This window comes from Falco cherrug, chromosome 10, assembly GCF_023634085.1.
Source record: "Falco cherrug isolate bFalChe1 chromosome 10, bFalChe1.pri, whole genome shotgun sequence".
Lineage (NCBI taxonomy): Eukaryota > Metazoa > Chordata > Aves > Falconiformes > Falconidae > Falco > Falco cherrug.
The window spans coordinates 33,064,774-33,082,588 of record NC_073706.1 but is presented as its reverse complement, the minus strand read 5'-3'; the positions used below and the strand labels follow the sequence as shown (position 1 = coordinate 33,082,588).

General features: G+C 39.7%; 1 protein-coding gene across 4 annotated transcripts in view; it reads left to right on the top strand.

Moving 5' to 3' along the window:
- SERGEF (secretion regulating guanine nucleotide exchange factor) overlaps positions 1-17,815 on the top strand; it is a 158,766-nt gene that overhangs the window by 129,357 nt on the left and 11,594 nt on the right. The window lies entirely within an intron of this gene.

The following is a 17,815-nucleotide window of genomic DNA, read 5'->3' as shown; positions in this document are numbered from 1 at the left end:
GCAGATCTGCAAGTTATCAGAGTGGTACCTGGACAGGGCAGTAATTGTTTTGAGTAAGCTTTTCTGTTCCAGCTCTTTTCATTGCTGGGGAAGTAAAATTGAGGAGAGTATAATGGAAGGTTTGGGTTTTCTATTAAGGTTCTTGTTTGGAGCTGGCATGTAAAGATGCAGTTTTAGCTGTTTGGAATAATTAACTGCCGAAACATAGGGGTGGTATTTGTGGTTAAGGAGCTGTGACTTGATAGCTTTTTTTTATTGCCTCCTTCCATGAGGAAGCTAATCTCAGTAGCTAAACTAAAACAAGGCCAGGACTGAAACCCTAGCTGTACTGCAGCTTTTTCAGTAAGATCCATTCACCCAAATTTGATGAGCTTCTAAAATAATCCTGATGCGTTCTGGAATTTGCTGTGCAGGCTCCATCAGTGCCTTTGAGAAGGAGATGAGGTCTGCAATGTTTCCAGAGCTCTGCCAATGCAGTCTGTGTAACAGCTTTGTTGAAGTCATTCAGGTACCTGAGCAGAGCTGGTTCCAAGCAGGTATAAGTAGAATTCAAGGACAGAATATGAGTGCATCCTGAGCCCTTGTAAATGGTGACTTGAGCTGATAACTACTAAACAGCAAGTTTTAGGGAGTGGTAGTTGCTGTTAATTATTATTACTTCTGTTGTTGTTACTTTATGTAGTTTTTCGCAGCAAAAGGCTGCAACTCCCTCCCAGAGTCCTGTGCAAGAGTTGGGATGTATTGATGCCCTCCTGCAGTCCCTGCAAAATGCAGCAGCTGATACGCTTCAGCTGTGAGCACCTCAGGCTTGTGCAAGGTGTGTTTGTGCCTAAAGCATTTGGTGTTACCTGTTTGGGGAGCATGTGTAAGTGGCACAGTTCGCTTGACACCAAGAGTTGGTTCTGAGACAGGGAGGTATAACGGGAGAAGAGCGCTTTCTGTGAAGATGCTTCCTCAGGCTAAACAAATGCTATCCTGTGTACTTCACAGCTGAGGCTTAAAATAGAGATAATAAGTTGATACATGTTGTGTTTTGTTTTTAAGCTGGTCTTCAGTCTCCAGATTGGCTTTTAAGTATCTTGTTGCTATGGAGAAAGAACAACTCCTATGCAGTGGGTGCGGAGAGCAGCACTCCTCACAGCATGGTGTGGTGCTGCCTCTTCATCCTGTAGCTTTTTTTCCCAAGGAAATAATGGCTGTTACTGGTATGCTGCCGTTTGATCTTGTCTGTACTTGTGATTGACTTCCTTCTCCCTTTCCCTGTTGCCCTTTATGAATGGCTTTTCACCATCTCTGATTTTATCTGTTTCTCCTCTGCCTTTTTTCTCATTGAGGGCTCCCTTCACTTCCAAATGAAAATTAGGCTGTTAGAGAGATGATAAGGCTATGCTCTCAGATCATTTCTTTTCTGTATTTGTGGTCAGTGAGAGGTACCAGATTTGCAGTAGGTACAGCAAAATATTTTGCTACCAATACATCAATTTCTCTCTCTTCCTTTTTCTAAAGTAAAGGAGCCTGGACTCTGGTACTACATATACAGCAGAGAAAAGGCTGTTTCTGGAGATTGCAGCAATGTTATGCATCGGTTGGTGAGCCCTTACTGCAACAGAGAGAGTATATGTCTTGACATCCAGGCATGTCAATAGCTGTACATGTCTGTTGTTTGTGTAGCTTTGTTCCATGTAGTTTCCCTCACCTTGGGCTCGGTTCCCAGCCAATGCAGGCTGCAATGCAGTTTGCACACAGGTCATATCTCCAATGATGAGATGATGTCTGTGCTTGGGGGAGTGAGGAGAAAGGCCAGGCCAGTGTATGGGTAGGGAATACAAATGTATAGACCAAAGTACCCTATTGTCCTTGAATGTCAAGGGAAGCAGCAGGCTTTGTCAGGTCTGATGTGTCAGAGCCCTGGAGCTGTAGATTCAGATGCATTTCTGAAGCTGAATTACTGAGTGCTTTTGTTTGTACTCTTTTCCTCTTCTGCTACTAACTGCAAGACCAGTTACAAAAAAAAATATGGTATTTTAATTGAAGATATATAAATGAGCAGGGAAAACTTGGAATGAACCAGAGGAAATGCTGTGAAAGCAAATTCACCTCTTTTGCTGCTGGTTGCTTGATAGCTAGAGACTGTTCCAGTTATTTTGAAAGGGCTCAGCTCCCACTGGGGCTTTCAAGTGAAGAGGCCATTTTTTCAAGGCCATCTGCTTAGCTTCTGGGTGCTGCTAAATTCTGGAGACCTCTTGAAATGTAGAAATCTTGTTGTCTACTTCTTTTTTAATGAGAATGCCATGTGCATACCAGATTGACCCCAATTTTTCTCTTGATTTCCCTTTAATTTACTATATTAAATTGAATCTGTCTGTTTTCTGAATTATCTCTGATCCCCTGCAGTGTGAAGAAAGCCTGCTCATCTCCTGCTGCTGCTCTTAGCTGATATTATGTTGTTAAACTTCTGCTTGCTCATTGTCAGTCCTGTGCATGTCTGCCTCGAGCAAGCAAGGTCTAATTGGGAAGCTGCTCTGGCTGCCCCTAATCCTTCAGTGCTTGTATTTGTCTGCCTCCCCTTGTGTTGTCTTGTCTCCTTTGGGTTTGGCCATCTTGGATTATATTTCTTCATGTTCTCTGTGTAGCCCCAAAGCAGTTCCAAGACTGAGGCTTGAATTTACCATAGAAAGGTAAGTTAGGAACGGCAGCAACGCCTGGAGCATAAGACAGTGCACAAGGCAGCAAAAGATCCTGTGGTAAACTAGCTCTCTGGAGAAACATGACACTGTTCTCGAAGTGATCTCCACTTGGTCTGAGCCTTCTGGCAACCCACCCCTTATGTCAGTGTGGAGTGCAGTGGCTTTCTTTGCTGTATTAATGTGAAAGTGGATTCTGAATTAATAATGATCAGCTTTTGCCATTATTATTCAGTTACATTCTACTAATGTGTATTTGGAACACAGGGCAGGACAATGTCTGGTATTCCTGCCAGCGTCCTTTTGATACTACCAAAAGAGAAATAGTATTGGTAACGTTCTGGTATGACCTTTAGGTCACAATAAATTGGGACTGCATGAGCTGTCTGCTATCATGGTCAGTTTAGGAGCTGAGAGCTCAGTGATCAAAATGTAAAATGTGCCAGTGCAGTCTTGGAGGCTTTGCCAGGTTTCTCTGCTTATGCTTCTATGCTGATACTTCCGCAGATTGCTGGGCTACTTTTTTTGGGAAACGACCTGCTTATTCCTGAAACAGTTACATTCAGTGATGCCTCCAATGAGCAGAGTCCACTACTTGACTCTTTACAAAGCTGGAAAGGGAGAAGGGAAGAGGAAGAATTCACAGTTTAGCTGTCAAATAGTAGCTGCTAGAAAAGGAACTGCATACGTAGGAAAATTTTTGTTCTACATTTGAGCAGACTTAAGTACTCCAGAACTAACCTTAGAAAAAAGGTGTATATATACATAGCATAAAAATAATTGGTGTATTTCTGTAAAAAACAGAAACCTGCTTATCTGATGAAGGGAATTATGGAATGCAAATGCTAATCTGGCAAGATCAACCCAAACATGAGGCTGGAGGTTGTCAGGCCCTTTTGTTCCTGGGAAACAAATTGACATGATAAAATTGAGCCTAAAATGGCACAGATAATGCAGCTGTGAAGAGTTTCTAGTTTCTTTTAAGGTAAATAAGATGCTATACCAAGGAATAACAGTTTGATAAATCAATATTTTGATTTAAACCTATATATATGTGTGTGTGTGTTTTGTATATGTGTGTATGTATGGACGAGTTAGCAGGTTATCCCTTTTGAACTTGTTCCTTTTCCTGTTTGAGATGACAGAGATGTTTGTTACTGTGTTTCGCAGGTGCCAGTCCCAAGGTCTTCATGGGACCTACATATGTGTTGTGATGTGTGCTGGCAGCTTGGTCACCAGATGTTTTTTCTCTTAGGATCACAGCTTGAGCAATAAGGTCATGAAGGGCCTGCTGTACCCTGAGTGATGGACAGAGCACCAAGGCCAGAGCTTCCCTAGAGCACCAGGCCAGAGCTTCCCCACACACATGTGCGTAAGCTAGTTAAGCTGGAGAAAGCAAACTGTATCCTATCATACAGTAAAGTCTGGGATTGTTCCTCCATGAGAGCCCAGGAGACGATTCTCTAGGCTATTTGTAATGGTACCAAATCCCTTTTAACTCACTTAACAATTAATTACTGAATTGGGTAAAGGGCAAATGGCTTATTTTGACAAGGACTGTAGCCTTTATTTCTGTGGGTTTTCCTCTCTCTCAACATAAACTCATTTTTACAGACTTGCATGTTTGTAAATTGCATTTGTTTAGCAAATACATACAGTGTAAGCTGCAGCAGTTTCATCATCAGTGGGCAGCCTGTAATTGGGAAGAGAAGGAAAATACCTTGAAGGACTGTCTTCTAGTGGTTCTTTGCTGGTGCATTTTGAGGCCATAACCTGATGGCTCAGCAGCTAGTGGGCTTGGTCCCTCATGCCGTGGTCTGTGTCAGCAGGGTGTTTAATATGACAGGACTTTTTGTGATACGAGCTGCTGACTTCTGGGACTACCAAACAGATGGTGACTACGTGAGAACACATGTAAGTGGCTGACACTGTAGATCTTGTTTTCCCCAGTTGTCGCACTGTTCAGGATGCAGTGTTTAAGACCAGAATCAGCATAAAGGTTTCTTTCCTTAAGAAAGAAAGGTAAAATAACCACTCCCAAACCAAATCCAAACACACTGAGGCCTCATGGTTCCAATGCCCTGAGCTATAGGGAGCTTGTCAAATCTTCCTGTTTGCCAAGTCTGCCAGATTTGAGAGAAGGCAAAAACAACACTGCAGAGTTTTGTTGCCTGGGTGGAGTTAAGTGGTATGGCACTATTGCATTATATTACTATAAGCAGTAAACAAACGTGAATCTGTGTGAAAAGAGTACTTTGAAAATGAAAATGAAGACAAAGGGGCCCGATGTGTATATATAAATGAGTTTGCTATTTCTTACATTTTCCAGCAAGGATAAAGGAAATGGCAGTATAGTGTCTCCTCATGATCATTTGAAAGCTGCACTGTACTGTTGGGATTCCTCTCTGGCAATCTTTTCTTACTCAAGTGACTGAAATCTGTCAAATTCCAATAGAAAGAAACAGAACTTGATTTCAAAGTGTGCTGTCGACCTTCTTCCAAGATGGATCTCAGAATAGATCAACCTTCTGACGTTTGTTCTTATATCAGCATATCTGTAGCTTGTGGAAATTTAAATATTAAGGCGTAACATCTGAATCATAGCAACCTTTCAGTGTCCAATGAGAAAGCCAATCTGCCTGGTTCATGTGGTACGTTTTACTCCATCTGCAGAAATTAGCTTTGCCTGTGTTTTTTAAATAAAAAAAAAGAAGCTGAAAACCCAACCTGCTGCAATACAATTTGGGAGCTGGCTAGTACGTAGGATTTTTTTGCAGAGTCACATTGAGTTTCTCAGCAAAGAAAGAGGATTGTTGTCTGCAGAGAAGTGCTGGTGGAGGAAAAGCAAGATCCTATGAGCCTGGAAAAATGGGAAATTTGGTAGAGATGAACAAACATTAAGCTGCCTGACATTATGCAGTTGGACCCAGCAGTTTCTCTGCATACAGTGCCTGGTGCAGAGTGTATCATAGCAGTGCAGTAAGTTCAAGGGATAAGAGTAGTGTAGTTGTGAGCATTCAAGCACAGACCTGGAGCAGGTAATCTCCAAAGGTCCAGCCTAAATTATTCCATGTCCTGAGGCTGTTTTCTGTCTGGGATCCATGAAAATTCTGAACAAAAGTTGGCTTTAAAATACAGACATAGAAAAAAGGAGAACAGTGAGGCCACATGCTGGCTCTTAGGCAGTAAAAGCCATATGAATTAGCTAAAATATCATGACTAAAATGAAGCTTTCCTGAGGAAGGAGGCATAGGGCACTCTGCTCCAAATGTCACTGTCAATCTCTCTTCTCTGTAAGCTGTTTGTCTCCAAAATTTTCTGTTGAAAGCCAGAGCTAGTGCTGTTGCATCTGAAGCATTTGGTTTGTGATTGGTAACTGTGGCTGAGACTCAGGAGAGAGATGCCTGGATGGAAGGACATTTGAAAATCATTTTGTAGCCAGCACAGATGCCCAGGGAGCAGCCAAGCCCTTAAAACTAACATGAATGAAACGCTGTGCTGTTAACCCTCTGAGCTGGTATTGCTCAGGGGGGAATGATATTGCTGAGTTCTTGGGTTTTTCTATTGCTGAAGGGGTAAATTAACCTACTTCTTTAGCAAAATACTCAGAGATTTGATTGTATTTTACCCTGCTGATAAAACTGGATAGTAATTGTTTTCAGGGCTTTTTTTGCCTGATTGGGGAAGGAACAATATCTGTGTGGCTTGTGTGAATCTTTCCAGACAGTGTGTGACACTGTCCCAACCTGCTGTCCCTAGTATAAGATGTCTCCTAAGAGAAGGTAGTTAAATAATGCTGGCATTGTATGACATGAGGTTTGTAGTGTGAGTAAATATCTATTTAGTGGTAAGCAAATAAGTCCTTTTAAATATCACAGTGGGTACCATAGGGGAAGAAACATTTGCATTGAAAATAAAAGCAACGGGAAAATGTTCCAGCCTTTAAAAAACATAATCAAGATTTTAAAAAAACTTTTTTGTCATTTCACTCTTCTCTTTAAAAAAAAATGCTGACTATTCCGTGATACATAAAAAATATGTCTATACGCAAAACCAGGACTATTTAGGATGGAAAAATCAAAACAATTTTACATCCTTCAAATTCCTGGATAAATATATTCTAGCAAGCTTATTCTGAGGAATTTTAATGGAATACATTTTTATGAGTCCAGATGAAATAAGATTTACGAAGTTAAATTGTCCTCACTCACTGTCCCTCTGATATTATATGTTCTGTTACAAAAAAAAAGAAAAAAAAATCAGAAAGGATTTCTGAATGTGCTAAGCATTCCCAAGGTGGGCAAAGTGCAATTACTTATCTTTTTGGAAATACTGGTGCTATAAGGTTTTGTATTTTTTCAAATACTTTAGTGTTCTCATGAAAAATGGAAGTATCTCCAACTTCAGCTGCTAACTGAAGCTATGTATATAGTTACTGCGTAATGCCTACGCAGTGGGATCCTGGTTTGGAGGAAGGTTGTGCCTGCAATTATGATGTCTTCATATTAATTACAAAGCCAGGAAGAGGAAATGAGAGTGTTGTTCCTCTTCTTTGAGGAAATCAGTGTATTTCAAGTTTAATTTAAAAATAACAAACATCTTTAATCTTGTACAGTTGAACAGAGGATTTGTGTCAGGGTTTTTCTAGACAACTTCAAGCCTGAATAAACCAGCCAGTAAGAGAGACTGCCATACTCTTGAAAGTGCTGGTGTACTCTGGGAGCAGAGCGTGGAAAATCACCCCCACTCTAAACCTCTGAAGCTGAAACCAGATAAGTGTGTCCTCTTTAAAGGACATATTGCCACTGTTATCACTCATATCTCTTCTGACGTTAGTATTTCTAATCTTCAGATTCAAGATCTCAGTACAGTAAAGATTTGTGGTTGGTAGGATAGGATTTGATTTTCTTTCTGTCAGAATGGACCACTAGAGTTTTTCTGCCAGGAATACTGAAACAGAAATATTGTACACATTAATAGAAATGGAAATTAAAAAAAAAAAATCACTTATGACTACTGTCCTGGTTTTGGCTGGGATAGTTAATTTTCTTCCTAGTAGCTGGTACAGTGCTGTGTTTTGGATTTAGGATGGGAATAATGTTGATAACACCCTGATGTTTTAGTTGTTGTTGATCAGTGTGTACACCAAGTCAGGGACTTCTCAGCTTCTCGTACTGCCCTGCCAGCAAGGAGGATGGGGTGCACAAGAAGTTGAGAAGGGACACGGCCAGGACAGCTGGTCCAAACTGGCCCAAGGGGTATTCTGTACATAGGATGTCAGGCTGAACAAAAAAGCTAGGGGGGGAGTTGGCCAGGGGGTGGCAGCCCACTGTTTCTGGACTGGCTTGGACATCAGTCAGTGGGTGGTGAGCAATTGTATTGTGCATCACTTAATCACTTATTTTGTGTATTCTTTCATCATTATTTTCTCTTCCTTTTCTGTCCTGTTAAACTTGTCTTTATCTCAACCCACGAGTTTGGGGTTTTTTTTGTTTTGGTTTTTTTTTTTTTTTTAGTTCTTTCCCCCATCCCACTGGAGGGGAGTGAGCGAGTGGCTCTGGAGTATTTAGTTACCTGCTGGGTTAAACCACAATTACATTAAAAAAAACACAACCAGAACTGCCATGCACCTCTTTTGTTCACAGTATGGATTTCTTGTCTTTTCAGCTTTGCTTTACTGTTATGTGATCCAGAATACAAAGCTTGTTAACTGTTTATTAGCATGCTCTGATATCTTAACATTGTACTTTGTTATTTATAAAGAATGAGTTAATAGATTAGTAAATAGTGTTAACAAAGCCTTGCTTATTGGTTTCCCAAGGTAATGACAAATAGGTGTACCAACGTAATTAACTGTACAGATAATGAATGGCTGCATGTTTGGAGCCGGACTAGCGGCTGTTCTAATGGTGAAGGAAGTGGAGTTTTGCCAGCAAATAACTTGGCCTGTTTTCTGTTTGTCTGGAAATGCATTTTTTTCTTCCTAAGCCCCAGTGTTTTAGAAGGTCTGTCTGCAGGTAAAGCATAGTAAGATGGAAACTATCATTTCTAGGAAATAGCTTCTCTACCTGAACATCTGCTGATGAGTGGTATCTCCAGTACTGGGGTGATTGTCACATTATCAGTGGGCATATCCCTCAGCGATGGCCTTAAGCCCATATTTGCGGCGAATGAAGAGATGGGACGCAGCTTGATGCAAGCAAGTTGTCCATTTATTAGTGATTTTCTTACAAATATATACATTTCTACCTTCTACATATTACACACTGATTGGTTAAATCTTAAGCGTAAAAAACACTGATTGGTTGATATTTAAGGCACACCGTTAGAACAATAGGAACTTACTAGTTTATCTTGACATAGCAATAATTTCTATTCCAAAGTTAGGGAGTTTCTTTCTACACGGCTTTCTTGATTACATATTGGCGCCATCTGTTCCCTTATCTGGCTACTTGTTTCTCTGTCCGTCTGGTTGCCTCCTCAACTGTAACGGCTCAGGGGTCTGCAGTTAGCTTGTTCCTTTGTTCCCAGGGCTTGTGCCCTACAAGTTCTAACAAGTCTCTATTTATCAGGCTATCAGTACTTGGACTGTTGTCCTTGAGGCCTTGTCCTACACATATTAGCCGAAGAGTTAATTTGCTTTGTTAGTTTGTTTTTTGAAGGGGGAGAAATAGCGCACCAATTGGTAAATTAAACCCCACATTCCTACATGCACAAGACTTTAAATTGGGAAGCTAGTATCTGTGGCTGGGTGGAATAATCATTTTAAGTAGCTGAACTAGATTAAGTGTATGTTGACATTTTTGTTTGTGCATAAATTCATTCTTAATGTTGTAGGGCATAGTTGGATGCAGGGAACATTAAAAGAGTTTGACAATGTCAGAAGCAAGATTCTGGTGTCAAACAGGAGGTGAAATTAACTTTATTCTAATTATTGATTAAAGTTTTATTAGCAGACTTTAAAGATATTGGTTGGGCAGCTCTTCAGGGATGAGCAACCTAAACATGTGTCTTCCTGTTTCCATAGCAACACATCTTTTTCATCCTTTCCAGGCAGCCTAGATTGCATTTTGAACTGCAAGAGTATTAGATTCCGAAGAGCTATATTAGCAGCTCAGTAGTTTTCCCTAAACCTTACTATTAAAATATTTTTGTTTTGGTTGATCATTAGAACAAAAAAGTGGTTAAGATTATTGTGCTTTTTTAGCAAAATAAATCATGTCAGCAGAGCTAAAAATGAGAAATAATTGGCAACCAGGGTGAAGTGTTTTGGTCCGATTCATTGTCTGCTAAAGTATCTATTCCTGTGACCACACAAATGCGCTTTGTCAGTAAGGTCAAGATTTTAGCAGGAATAGTTCTCGGTCCAGTGGTTATTGTAAACACCTTTTTTTATGTTTTTAATTCATATTGTTTGAGCTGTTGGAGAGTGTTGAAGTAATGTAGTAAAGGTTAAGGTTATAAATGGTGGCTGTTAGCAAGGATCAAATCTCCACACTGTGGATCAGGGCCTTGGAAGCATGTTTAGAGATGGCATTTTCAAGCTCAACATAAGCAATTTGGTAGTTTTCCAGTATACTTGAGGCCATTTCAGACTGGGATTTTCATATTTTGCTGCAAGCTTGAAACTGTTTTATTGGATTTGGAATGTCAAACTTGTCTATCAAGTCACAGATTTCTAAGACTGGGACAGAGCATCCCAGTATCATTTTCACACAGTTCTCAGCTGCTGTGAGCACAGGAAACTCCTTTTAAAAGTGTATCCTTTGGATAGAGAAATATCTTTTAGAAAGATGCATCTTTTGTCTTGCCTGTGAGAAATGAATAATTCAGTATATCCCTATGCAAATGTTTATTACTCTCTATGAAAAAAAATGTGTGCACCTTATTTCTTCTCACCATTTATGTAGTGTCACTTTCCCAATGATGAATCTTTGTCAAACATAGCAATGTGCTAAAGTGTTTCCTGAGCTGATTGCGTGCATATCTTCTGGTTTGGCATTGTGGAGGCTCAAATTACTGTTTAAATTATGTTTTAAAATGCTATTTTAATGTTACCACTATACAGTAAAAGAAGCAAATTACCATGGGGGAAGTATTTAAGCAATGCATAAAGATGCAGATCACCACAATATTTTCCTTTGGCCTTCAGGATGTTTAATTTTCTGTTTCTCCATTTGTATAAATTTTTCCATGAGGTTGTGTGAGGCATGTCAATAAAGACTGAGAACTTTGACGGTAGTGGTCGCTATAGTTACATGGTGCAACTGTTAGCCTCCTGCACAGAAAGTAAACCACCTGCAATTCCATAAAATCCTTTATTGGCAGAGAGAGATTGAAAGAGACAGTACTGGTGTGCAGGTACAGAGCAAATTCTAGGTTGCTCTGATATCCTTGCAGCTAATGCTGTCTTTATTCCAAGGTCTGCAGAAATGCTTTATGCATGAGAACAGCATGGAAAGGGGACAAAAGACATTTTTATTTGGAGTAAAAAGGTGCTGGATGCAGAAAATGGAAGCTAAGAAATAAGTACCAAAAGGAACCAAAAAGAATCTGAGTTCATAGCATAACAGCTCCAGGAAAAGAGGGACTAAATTGCCTTTTAAAGCCTTCTGAGTTGTACCCTTCCATGCAGACAGAAATGCGATGCCCACAGAATGCTGCTATTCTCCTGCCTCTGGAATTCAGTATTTAACTTAATCCTCAGAGTCTGTACAGCACACATGTTGAAATCAACACTGACTCTTAGGAATCGTTTTTTGACTCAATGGATTTCATATGTGTTCAGGAACCCTAAAATGGCTCTTGACATGGCTTCTCTGTACTGAACTTCTGAATTCTACTTTCATTACGTATTTTCTTTTCTATATGACCATTCATTTAAGGATTTGTTATGAATTACTGCTATAAACCATAAACATTTAAAATCTTCCCTGGGATGGACAAATGTCTCTGGTCGGTAGATCAGGAAACAAAAGCACTGAGGAGCATTTTCCTATTTCCTGTGGAATCACTCTGTAAAGCAGGCCTATAAAAAGTCACCTTTACCTTCATGGTTCCCTTCCTTGAGTTCTTTTTATGACTGAATACAGTAGAACAGGTTTATTTCATATCAATCACCATCTGAGAAAGGACAGTTAAGTGAGTGCATGATGTATGATGTTACGTTAAATGTGAATGTTCAGTTTTCAAGTATGTTCTAAATGTACAGATGAGCCAAGATTGCAAGACCCAATAATGCCTCCACTGGTTTTACTCACTTTTTTCTTAAATTCCAGGCTTACAGAGCAATGTGAATCTAATCCCATGGATGATTAAATAAACCAGGGATTTTTAGAGTTGTTTTCATTATTTATTTTCATTACACAACATCCACAGGCTCAAGGAGTTCAGACCACGTAGTAGAGGACGTGGTGAAAGATGTCCCCTGGCCTAAAGAGGTAACAATATAAATAGCTAGAATAGGCAAGATGAGGTCAGAGAGAAAATGTAGAAACAGCAGAACTGGTGAGTAGCCGTTGGCCATTAATGCGGGCAGCACGCAGCGGTTTAGTCCCCTGCTGTCTACTTGTGGTGGTTTCTGCCATTTCTCGAGAGGGAAGGTCTGACCAGATCACTTCAGAGCTCAGGAAGGAGGATTATATTTTTGCTTTGTGCGGGGTAATTCTCCCTTTTATAATGAGAAGGTTTAGAGTCACAGAGCTAAGAGGAGCAAAGCGCTAGTAATGTAAACTGATAGCTGGAAATGAAGGAATTATTCATGAGTTAGGCTTTTGCGCTCAACTGCAGTCAAACCTTTTTCCTCATGGCTTCTTTTCTCACTTCAAGGGGAAGCAATTGGTCCCCTTGCCATTCCCATCAAACCTTGCCTTCACTCCTTAAATCCTGTTAAGACCTTTGCTGATTCTGAGTTGGAGAAGCAGCTTTGAATCCATTCATGTAGTCAGCCTGAAGGAGAACTGGTTACCTAATCACATTGTCAGCTAAGTAATTTTTGCACCTCCTGGGACTTGGGTCTAACCAGTGCATACTGACATGAGGCCGAACTTGACTTACATTGCCTTGTGGGTGGAAAGTTGTGGTCAGTATCATGTTAGTCAAATGAAATTTTCAGAAGTAGAATTATGCTTTGGAATGAAAACAGAGTCATTGTTTAATTGTTCTCTGGAGAGCTAAAAAAATTCTCAGTAGCAAAAGCATCCAGAAACCATCTCTTGTAGAGAGAGAAATAAATTTTTGCCTGCAAGAGCTTTGGGAACTTTCTAAAACAAACATAAAAACCCCAGCCAAACAAAAAGCTGCACAACCGAATTAAAAAAAAAAAAATAAAGGACATAAAGTGGTGTGGGAACTGTAGACTAATTAATTAGAATGATCTCCTATGAAATTTCTGAAAAAGATAGCCTTTCATGCTGGAAAGTAGACAGTTCCATCAGCAACCTTTCAGCGTGACACATTGAATAGGAGAGGTGGTGTTGAAAATCAGAGCCGCTGAAATTAGCAGAACCATGTTTCAACAGAGTGATTTAAAGACAGTTCTAAACAATGAAGAGCTGCTACTCAGACATAAAAATGATTCCTGTTTCCAAAGAAATTACTGAAGTGTAATGTTTTTCCTTCATAGTAATAGGTGTTCTCATGCAGAAATTAGGAACAAACATAATCCATCAGGTAGCTGAATAAACCTATGAAGTCCCTTTTAAATTTAACCATACACAACTGCCTTTGAATAAAGACGTTACTACTTTTCCTATCTAGTTGATAGGAAAGGAAGTTTTAGGTGGTCTAATTGCTTCTTTCCTTTCCTTTCCTTTCTAGTTGAAGCAACTAGATACCAAAGATGCAGTAAAGCTATAGAGCATGGTGTTTACCCAAGGCAGTGCTGATCATCATGCTATAGAAGGTTTTGTTTATACAGCTTCTTGAGTTGTCTGTGTATACGTGGCATTTTGGAAGATTAGTTTACATCTGTCTTCTCAAATTTGATTAAACTTTTTTGGGGACACTTGAAATCTTGGTGGGTTTCTGATTTGGTGTTTGAAGTATCTGATTTTTCAGATAGCTCGATATCTTCTGACAACAAGTTTATAAATATAAAGCAGCTTAGGCTGGGCAGCTAGGGCAAGATTTGTCTGCCTTGGTTTTTAACTGAGCTAGTCAGATGTCTTGTAGGGTGAAGAGGAAGAGATGGGTAAAAGGGCGGTAGAAGGATTCTTCTGACTTCAGGTATTTGCCTTCAATAAGGTGAACCCCACCCTGAAAGTGCCTGTTTGTCACGAGTATGAAATGAATTAGGTGCCTAGGTGGAGGATGGATATGTGCATATGTATGTACATACATGTGAATAGATGCACCATAGATGTTTTGGGCTTAGGCAAATTGAATCCCACTTACAGAAACTGAGGCACTCAAATCAAGCGTGATCAACTGCAGAGGGATGTGTGCAGAAAAAAACCCTGTATTGTGCATTGCTACTAATGCAAGGTCCAAAAGCACAAAATCTGTTAAGCAAAGAGTTCTGTAAAAGGTAGCCAGGCCTGAGGCAGGCATTGCTGACTGTGAGGGGTGATGGAGTGACATGTGAGCAGGTGGCAAATGGGCAGTGCATCTTTCAGTTGCAAAGTTATGTCACTTCACTGCTGAAAACAGCTTTTTACAATTTGGACTTAACTCTCTGTAACAGCCAAGATGCTGGCTGCTACATCTGCCTATGCAGATACTAGATAAGTCTCTTCCGTTTTCTCTGCAAGATGTATAATTATAAGTATGTTTTCTGTAGAATACATGTCTGCATGTGTGTACACATACATACAAATATTTTACGAACACAAATTTGAAGTGTAGTATTGCCAGTTGTGTTGTAATTCTTCTTCCTCTCTTTTTTTGGACAATAAATTGATGAAGAGAATGGGTGGCTGTGGCCATCCTAAAATACCTTGACCTTGTTTGTTCTTGTATCCTTTGTAGTATTTTTAAATAACAATTATGGTCTTTATTTTTAACCTTTCTGTATCAAAAGTTATATGCAGAGCTTTAAAATGCTGTTAATAATAATTTAAAAAGGCTCTAATTTAGGGAAAGCTAGCATTTTTAAGTGTGTGAATTATTTGGGAACATGAGTCATCTCTGCAAAGTTGGCTGGAAACTGCAAGTTCTTACTTTTTTCTTTGTCTATTCCTGGGTAGATTTAAGAGGCCTCCAAAGTCAAGAGAATGGCATATTGGTTCACGCATGAATAGAGATAGTTCTTTTTGTAAGTGATCTTGAAGAGCAAAGGTGTCTTGGCTGAACTGTACAACAAATATTTTCATTATTGGTGTTCAGCAGGCTCTTAAGTTATCACAAGACCTTTGAAGCAGAAAACAGTTTTAAAGTTATTTAAGGAGACATCTCAACATTGTCTTTTGTCATCTACATATTTGGTTGTTCTGTTTACCAGCAATTTAAAGAGTAAGTTCAGTTTCTCTCATATTCCTGTTGCATGTTTGTATACTACTTTATATAGCGTTCATTTGTGTTTGTTATATATATATAGTCTTGTGGACATGCAAGCGTAGTATGTTTGTTTTTCTTGCTGCAAACTGAAGCTTGGTGTTTCACCAGAAGTTAGGGCTGATTTGGTTTTAGTCTTTTACTCTGTTCTCTCAGTAGTATTATCCATAGCTTAAGTCTTTCATGCTATTATTTTTTCTTTGGGAGTAATGATAAATATTTGCCATAGTGCCAAATGTGGCCTTAAAAGCTAGCTATTTATTTTCTGTCTAGTTTACTTTCTAGGTTGCTTTCTATAGGTGCTTCTGCTTTGTGATTAGCCTAGTGCCAACTGTAAGATGGAAGAAACTGGCTTTCTGCGTGGACACAGGAAAGAACAGCGAGGCTAATGCATGAAGGAAGCCCCATATTTCCAGTGTTTCTGCTTCCTCCAAAGTGAGGAGGGATGAAGCTCTTGAATTCTTAATGTGGTCAAATATTCTTTCAGAGGTAGAGTTGGGGTTTATTTGGGTGTTTAGGTTTTGGGGTTTTTTTCTGAAGAATATTTTGTTACCCTAGGTCTCTGGCAGATACAGTCCTTCCAAAATGGTGCCAGATACTCTGGTCTTGATTCCAGCTAGTTTCTTCTCCCTGAGGTTATGCAGAGAATCAGATGGGACAGCACCAAACAGCATCTCAGGGACCCAGCTTGCATTGTCCATTCTGGTCCTCTGACCTTCTGGTGCTGGCATGGTGCCTCTGAATCTCTCTGTCCATCAGCTGTTCTTCCTGTCACTCTGCCAAAGACAGATTTTACTTTCCAGCCTCAGATCCATGCACCTGATGCATGAATGCTGTTTTCACTGTGGCTGTTGTGCTACGATCCAAAAAAATTGTGCTACAGCAGAAACTTTCAGAAAATATCTCTGCAGTATTAAATTGCAGGAGGTTTTCATCTTGGGATTATTTTGTGCTTGGCTTCTTCCAGGGACTGACTTGATACATTCCCCCTACTTAAGGAGATGCCCCCCATTCAGAATTTACGTGCATCCTATACTGATGGAGGCCAAGTGATGAGTTGTCCCCAAAATGTACCTTGAACCCTGTGTGGCAGAGATGTTGTTTGCTGTTCCTAATCAGAACAGCTGAAATGGTGTCACTTGGCAGCCAGTGGCATCCCAGATTCTGCCTGCATTTCTTTTCCAGTCTTGCTCACGTCTTGGGAAGACGAGGCAAGAGTGGTGTGAAGAGTAAGCGTATGGACATCTGACCCACAGGGGAGGCTGAAGTAGGAAAGTGGAGAAGCCATGCTGCAGCAGGGTTATTCCCTGACTAAATGACCTGAGCTTCTAAAAGGTGTGTTTGCACACCCATATGTACTCAGTTCCGCTTCAGGAATTGCTTGAAAGGCTTGTGTTTTGCCAGGTCAGTGTTGAAACTCAACAATGTTTTCAGGTTGTTGGTTTTTGTTTTTGTTTTTTTTTTTTAACAAGAATTAGGGGTTTATAATTGAATAGTTTAGTGAATGAAAGTAAAAAAGAATAGAGTGAAATTTGTCCATACAGATATAAAAGGTAAAAGTTAGTGAGGTGTGCTTTACAACTTGCCTAAAATCTCTCTTCTGCACCAGAAAAATACATATGTCAAAATGTGTTTTTATCTAAGCAAACTAGTCTTTGCTTTTAACAGATATTGATGGCAGAACTCTTCCTTTGCTTAATATCAACAAGCGATTCCTTCAGACTTCACTCAACAGTCATGTATGGTTTTGAACTGAAGTCTGGAGAAATGGATCCAATCCTGCCTTCTGGGCACACACTTTTTTTTGAAGCTGTCCACTTTGATTCTCTTCCTGAGCATTTTTAATTCTTATGGTATGGTGCTTATTTTTAATTATACCTAGCAAAATCTATTCTCCCACTACTACTTATATATCCAGTATTGATCATTTGCTTATTTTTTCCCAGAACACTTACTAAAATATAAAATATTGTTCTAAAAGTACAGCTAAAAAAATAGAGGTGTTATTTCTAAAGTCCTGGTCTTCCTGGCTATTGGTTAGTTGGGAAAGGAAATTTATGTCTCCCTGCTGGTAAACGTTTGGCTTATTACTTTGCATGAATATCTTGACTGGGTAATATAGCTAAAGTTTCTGATCTTTTCCTAATTCTTAAGGAATGAGAAGAGCTAGAACAATTCAGTTCTACTTTACAGTAGACCCTGAGAACCCTCTCTGAAATCAGAGAAAAAGCTTAGGCATGTAGTAGACGGCACTAAGGGTGCAGTTTGCGGTGGTATTACTTTGCAGTTTGTTTAGCTTTTTGTTGTTTTGGTTTTGTTTTGTGGGTTTTTGAAAGGTTTTTTCTTCAGTGTTCAGCTGCTGTTTTATTTGCAATTGAACATTTAACATAAGCCCAGCCCTGCAGAGTCAATGTAGGGTAAAAGCATTGTTTGTCCCTTTGAGCAAATGTGATTTACCTTTGGTGCACACACTTGAAGTAAACCTCTTTGAGGTCTGTGTTTGAAGTCTGTATTGTGGGATTTTTTTACGGTTTTTTTTACTTTCATCTTTTGTCACAGCTTGTCAACTGTGTCTCTTCTTTGAAAAGGATGGCATTCATTCACAGAACGATGTTATATGAGATGGAGGGGAATGATGG